This window comes from Panthera uncia, assembly GCF_023721935.1.
Source record: "Panthera uncia isolate 11264 chromosome A1 unlocalized genomic scaffold, Puncia_PCG_1.0 HiC_scaffold_17, whole genome shotgun sequence".
NCBI classification, from domain to species: Eukaryota; Metazoa; Chordata; class Mammalia; order Carnivora; family Felidae; genus Panthera; species Panthera uncia.
The window spans coordinates 57,871,702-57,879,344 of NW_026057577.1; positions in this window are offsets into that span (position 1 = coordinate 57,871,702).

The following is a 7,643-nucleotide window of genomic DNA, read 5'->3' on the forward strand; positions in this document are numbered from 1 at the left end:
GCCGGCCCTGGAGCGCCCAAAGCAGTTCCCCAGGCCGGGGCGGGGGGCGGGAAAACGTCTGTCCGATGATCCCCGGGGATCCTAAGCGGGAGGGTGAGTTGGGGCTGCCTGGACCCCCATCCTCACCTTCGTCTCCCGGAGAGTAGGCTCCAGGAATAAGTTTCTTTGCCCTGTGATTTTGTAGGTGAGGAAACTGCAAGCCGTCACAAAGAATAATTGTACATAGATAGCTTGGGTTTTGAAACATTCTCCTCTGCCCAAAATACGGTTTCAGGATGAATTCCTAAGTCACTTTGGCCGACAGTCTGAAAGGGCATCCTTGTTGGAGAGGGGACTGATTCCCCTCTGCCACCCCAGAGTGGCACCAAAAACTACAGTTAAATGGCCACGAATTAAGATGGCAATATTTCTTGTGATTTAAACTTGGGGACGTGGCCGGGCACACCCTTCTTGTCTTTTTTTTCCTGTCAGACTTGCTCCTGTCCCCAACTTCTCTGCCTCTGGTCTGGGATACCTGTATCCACCAGTCGCCTGAACTCAGACCCTACCAGTCAATCCGGAACCTCTCTTCCAATGCCATAGCCGCTCCCACTGGATTCTGCATTTTAAGGTCTTCCCACTTGCCCTGTCCTTTCCAAGTCCAAGTCCACCTTCCTGCTTCTCGCTGTTTGGGGGCCTTAATGATCTCAGCGGCCTTGCCCCCCTTCCTTGCTCTGACCCTCTTTGCAGGGGCATCCATCTGCACATGCCCACAGGGTAATGGTTCTAGAGCACTGCTCAGGCAGGCCACTTCCTGTTTGAAAAGCTCTGCGGAGGCACTTCGCCACAGAAAATGCTGAATTTAAACCTCTTGTGTTCAAACCTGTCCACTTACCCACTCCTCAGAGCCTCACTTGCCAGCTGGGACTCCTTCCCTCCTCCCAGAAGGTTCCATACTGTATCCACTTGGGAGTTGCTGATGCTCTTGCCAGAAATGGAGTGCTCTCTTTTATCTTCTCCCACAGCTAAATCCTACTTATCTTCATTGAACTTGAAGTTTGTAGTACATTTCTTCTATAAAAGGATGTGTGTGTTCTTCCCATTTTGTGAAATCATATGCTCGAAATAACAAGGCTTATGGGGAAAATAGGGTTAGCAACAAACGAGCCCAAATCTATGTAACATTGCAACTAGAACACTAACAAAACAGTAACGGATCCAAAAAACATACTAGCAGAGTTTATGGCCGTGTTAAATTCCTAATAAATATTACGGTAAATATATAGGACTTTACCTTTAAAAAAGGATGCAGGTAACTGATGAAGAGATCGGAAGGAGAGTTGTTTGAGGCTGTTGCATTAGGAAGAGAAGCACAAAACCTAAACGTAAGAGGTGAATTCCCCCCCTGACAATAAGCCCTCCCAAATTAGAACTCATGGCGAGAGCAAAATCCAAAAGAAAGAACACAAGGTGAATGGGCATCAGCCATGGCACTGTGTATTCTCCACAACTGGCAGTCTGCTGTGTTTTTGCTTGTAGCTGCTGTTACTTGGTAGTGCAAAATAGTAAAGCGCTGGGAACAATTGCTTGTGAACCAACACAACCACCCCAGTTTATTAATATCCTTTCCCTACATATCAATCACGAATGAGTTCGTTTGTGTTACGTATATTCTCATTACAGAAACAGGCTGGTAACGGAGGAGACTGGACTTAATTCTACGTTTAGAAATTAGAATGTACTTCATTCCACACATCTATCGAGCACCTTACCATGTGCCAGGAACCGTTTCAGGCACAGAAGTTGCCTCAGTGAACCAAGAGAAGCACAAACATGTCCGCCCTCACGGACTGTGGTGAGTACCTAAACGTGGAATCACAGGGTGGTATTACATACTTCATATGTGTATAATTTAAATTAGTGCCTCGTCTACATCTCAATCTCTCTGAAGCCTAGACTTGAGCTTTATGTTTTTGTATCTTTCTGAACGGCTGACACAGTAAATACCTACTGGGACATGTAAAGTGGGAAGTCTACGCTCATTTTATGCCTTGAATTCACAGGAGAATCGCCTGAGTGATCAGAAAGTAAAGTTTTCTCAGAACTGTGTTTGTTGCGATTTGGGTTAAAATTTCCCCCCATAGAGGATCATTTGGATCCGAAGAGTAGAAAAATGACACCTGATGAGAAGGAGAAAATTAACAATGGGAAAGGGAGGGACAACAGAGGAAAGAGATGCTACAAGATACAGTTCAAGAAGAAAGTACTTCAGTTTTCTGGAAAAGTAGCTGGAGAAAGAGGGATAATAAGAGGAACTTTGAGATACTGTGAATGCTGCTTCTTTCATGTGCTCTAGCCACATGTTCAGGAAACACTTGATGGGAGACGAGTGAGGAAGAAATTATAAGAAATTAAAGGGTACCTGAAGAGTTTGGTCAAATGACAAGGAGGCCTTGGAAGAAAATAACTATGAGCCACTAGATAGGTCACAAGGTAAAATTATAGTGGTGCCTGGCTAAAATGTTGTGATTCTGAACTTACTTGCCTGTACAAATCACTCATTTCTCTGAACATTATACTCCACCTAATGTAACTTGCATCAACAGGGCTAGGTATTTTTCATGTGCGAACATTTTGTATCCTATTCTGAGTGTGAATCTGCTTGGAATGCAAATAAAATCTGCACTTACAACAGACAGATCTGATATATTTTCATGATTGTCAGCATACTGAATATAGATTAACTTTAAATTTTCCTATTCATCTTCATAAAAACTACCCTCTCAAATCCACCTCCCCCGTGTTTTAGAGATTGATATTTCCTAAACCATGATCTAGATACACACTCAGAAATCAATGTCTTTTGAAGATCATCTGAAAGATGAATGATTTAAGCAGAGAATCTCTTCAAGGAAACTAGCAAAATTGCAGTTCACCAAACTGAGATCCTGTGAAAAGTCACAGTCTCTTAAAAACCATCACTATGCGTTTTTACCCATGAATCTAATCATACAAAGAAGTCATCTGAAATTCTAAGAATCCGTTTTCCTTGACAAATATGGATGGAGAATAGGCAGTTTTGAGCACAAAGACTTGAAAAGCTCTCCTGATTAAAAAGGGCTCTGGCCAATTAAAACCAGTGCTCTCATCCACATGAGACAGAGTGGTCTTTTTGGCTACAGAAATTGGCTTGGCCGAAGTATCCAATGGACTCAGCCATATCATATTTAATTTTCTGCTTCTAACTGGCAGTTTTTAACTCAAAGGTGAACATGACGCTCGTAAATACTAAAGAAATTTCCCCATTTGTACTGAAATCTCATTACCAAGATGCTAGGCTATTTGTTGAATGAGGATAGCAAAATGTCTCCAAGTGAGAACAAATATTACAGATGCAAATCAGCTCGTAGGATTTTTCAGTAACTGCATTACAGGAGGGCAGTAGGACCAAGTCAGATATAAAGGGCCAAGAGCTCCTGATAAAGAAAATCTCAATGATTTGTAGATTCCTTAATTTTCACACATGTATTGAGGACACCGTCCACACAGGAGCCAAAGGAAAACATGGTTCTAAAAATACACTGTGGCTAAGTCATAAAAGAAAAGAGCACACAGAACTTTGGGCATTTGCTGTCTTCTGACAAAACTAAAAGTTGTTGGCCACTTTTGTCTTCAAACCACAGTCTCTACCTTGCAGCCTTCCTTTTTTCTGTAAGTGACACAAGGGTTTTAATTTGTCATTGACTTCTCTTAAAGAAGAACACTCTGCTTTCCTGCCTATAGTTCCAAAACTTGATTCCACATGACTAGCAAAACTCAGCTCAAGAAGGTGCTCTGTTCATTTCCTCCTATTATGTCACTGCTACCATAAACAAATCCATCTGGCCCTCATCCAATTGAGATTACCCCTGAAGTGAGGTGGAAATTTCCATACAGTGAGAATGTTCAACTGCAATATTACTTCATATGTTGCATGTAAATTCAGCAACATTCTTAGCTGCTCAATAACATGCAACTGGTAAATTCAATTCATTCCAAATATTCACCTGCAGACATTTTCCTGGATTACAAACTTTTCCCTGAAGAGGTACAAAATACAAAGAAGCTTGGGGGATTAGCTGTCTTATGGTGTTCATGACAGGCATAAAACCACCCAATGAAAGCATGCTTTAGCCTTTTATTACAACAATGCTGTACATCTGGTCCCTGACTTGTGCTTTATCTTTTCTATTATGAATTATCTGTTGCTCTCAAAACCTCTAAGAGGTAAGATTTTACAATTAGGCTCATTAGTACCTACAATAAAATTTGGAACATTCTCAGTGTTATTCAGTAGCAATGCTGAGATGAGATTTTGAGGAAACCACTGCTGTTTTTTGCAGTGAAGAGGATGCTTGTCCCTAATCTGGACCAGACTGAAAAACCCAATCTCCAAGCTGAAAACCTTGCCTTGAAGGAAAACTTTTCCTTTCCTCTCTTTCAATTGTCTTCTGAAAACAGGAAGTGCAACATGTATATCTATAAAACTAGCAATTGCTGGATACCCTATTTTCACACAGTGCTAGAGTTAGAAGATGCATTATTTTCTATTGGTAATATAATTATTAAGTATTATTGACCATAACATATATTCTGCCTATCTCCATATGGCCCTGAGGTTACTTGATATTAAAAACAATAGAAGGCAAGGGGTGCCTGGGTGGCTCAGTTGGTGAAGCATCCGATTCTTGGTTTCAGCTCAGGTCATGATCTCACAGTTTGTGAGTTCGAGCCCACTCACTTAGGATTCTCTCTCCCCTTCTCTCTACCCCTCCCCTGCACTCTCACTCTCTCTCTCTCTCTCCCTAAATAAATAAACTTAGAAAAAATAATAGAAGGCAATAAGTTCTCTTACCAGTCTTGACTTACCACAGTTGAGCATTAAATTTAGCTCTGGGCTTCCCAGAGCCAAGGCAAGAATGACATACAATGAATAATACAGTTCTCATGGTCTGGTAAAAGAATCAGAGTTGTTCTTCAAGTTAGACAAACTTTTTCCTGGCATTAACTTCTAAGAGGAATTGAATCATGGGAATCCTTACATAAGAGCCACTGGGCAATCTAAACATCTGGGTGCAGCATCTTCACTGAGAGAAAGCAGTAGACTCGTGCCCTGCAGAGCAGAGAGGGTAAAAAGTTCACAAGAAATGACAGAATTGTCTAGACTGTGTTTCTGTCATGGCTGAAACCGCATTATCTAAACTGAACTCTCTAGATCCTGAGACCCAAAGGATACTGTCCCTGCCCTCCATTAAAAAAAAAAAAAAAATTTAAAATAATAATGAAAAAATGTAAAAGCTTTGTATTAAATGAATTATGCAAAAAAATGCCATTACTTCACTGATTTCGCAAATCTTTCTCAGTTATAAACCTTCTATTATTTCACATAGAATGCATTTGACAGCTGTGACCTGTGTTCATTTCAGAACAACCTTGGGAAGGTTTTCAATGAAAAAAGAATTAAGGACAAGGCCAATCCACACAACTAAGACTCGTTCTAGGTTTTCTTCCAACTAAATGGCATTGTGCTATGCTAATTATACAAAATAATGTTCAATCATTTTGAGGTCATACAAATGAAACTAACATTAGCTGTGAAATTAAAGTGAGCCAATAAACTAGTTTTTATAGTTGAAAAATGATTTCTCTAAATATCTTGTGAAATGCTGCTTTTAGACAATGGTCTCAAAATAGTATATATATTAGTATAAGTATAGTATAAGTGCCTCTTTAATTTTCTGGAGTGTCATGAGAAAAATGTTTGATATTAATGAATTCAAGTACCTCTACTGCCTTCAGATGCAGTTTGTGTTCACTAAGCATGCAGTAATAAAAGCTCCTTGTTATGAAAGATCATGGACTTTGGATTCCTAGGGACTGTGTATAAATACCACTTCCTTCTCCATTGGTTAAAAAAGGATCATGAGCAAGTTACTTTACTTTCACGAACTTTACTTTTCTTGCCTTTTAAATATTAAAAAAAAATTTTTTTTTTGTTTTAAGTAGGCCCCACACCCAATATGGGGCTTGAACTCATGATCCTGAGATCAAGAGTCACATGCTCCACCCACTGAGCCAGCAAAGCACCCCTATTTTTCTTGTTTTTTAAGTGAGGATAATGCTACCTATTGCATGGAATTATTATGACTTTACATGATTGTTATTACAATGTGCGTGAAGGTTTCTACCAAAATGCCTAACATATAATAGGTGCCCAACAGATGTTTATTCCCTCCCCTTGACATCCATATTCCTGCAAAAAGAATGTTCTCCCTATTTAAAGAGGCCACTCTTCCAATTTGCCTATTACACAGTTTTCCTATACTGTTTTTTTTTTTTTTTTTTTTTAATGACATGAGAATCAAAACACTGTGGTACTGGTATAAGCATAGATGGCATAAAATGGAAAGTCCAGAATAAACTCACATTTATGTTCAACTGATTTTCAACAAGGGTGCTAAGACATTTCAGTGGGGAAAGAATAGTTTTTTCAACAAATGGTGCTGGGACAACTGGATATACACTTGCAAAAGAATTAATAGAACCCCTATCTCACAGCATAGAAAAAAGTTGCTCAAAGTGGATTAAGACCTAAATATAAGAGTTAAAACTATAAAACTCCTAGAACACAGAGGAGTAAATCTTCAGGACCTTGGGTAAGTCAGTAATTTCTTAGATATGATACCAAAATCATAATTAACAAAAGAAAAAATACATAAATTGTACTTCATAAAAACTAAAAACTTTTGTATAAGAGGACACCATCAAGAAAGTAGGAAAAAAACACAGAACTGGTTAAAATATTTGCAAAACATGTATCTGATTAGGCACCTTATCCAGAATATATAAAGAACTCTTACAAGTCAGTAATAAAAAGACAATCCAATTAAAAAATGGACAAAGGATCTGAATAGATATTTTTCCAAAGAATATATACAAATGGCCAATTAGCACCTGAAAAGATGCTCACCATCATTAGTGATCAGGGAAATGCAAACCAGGAAATGCAAAACCATACTACACGCGCCAGTATGACTAAAATAAAGAAGCCAGGAGCAAAAGAGCACAAATTGTATGATTCCATATATAGGAAATGTCTAAAATATGCAAATCTGTAGGGAAACAAAATAGTTTAGTGTTGCCTAGGGCTGGGGTGGAGGTTGGGGGTAGGAGGAAGTGAGCAGTGACTACTAACAGGTATGGATTTCTTTTGGGGGCCCCAAATATGTTCATAAAATTAGATTGTGGTGATGGTTACACAGCTCTGTGAATACACACTGAAAACTACTGAACTACACACTTGAGACGAGTGAATTTTATGGTATGTGAAATATATCTCAATTTATAAAAAGAAATTAAGAAAAAGGTGATAGGAGAAATGATTGTACTGTCAACAACCAGGAATTATTTTGGCAAACATTTGCTTACTATGTGTAAGGAGGATACAAAGATGATGAAGCATGGGCTTTATACTCAAAGAGCTTAAAATCTAGTGAATGGATACAGTTCAATGAGGATCAATGCATATTTTTTTAAGTTTATTTATTTTGAGAGAGAGAGTGAGAGAGAGAGAGAGAGAGAGAGAGACAGAATGCACGGGGGAGGGACAGAGAGAAAGAGAGAGA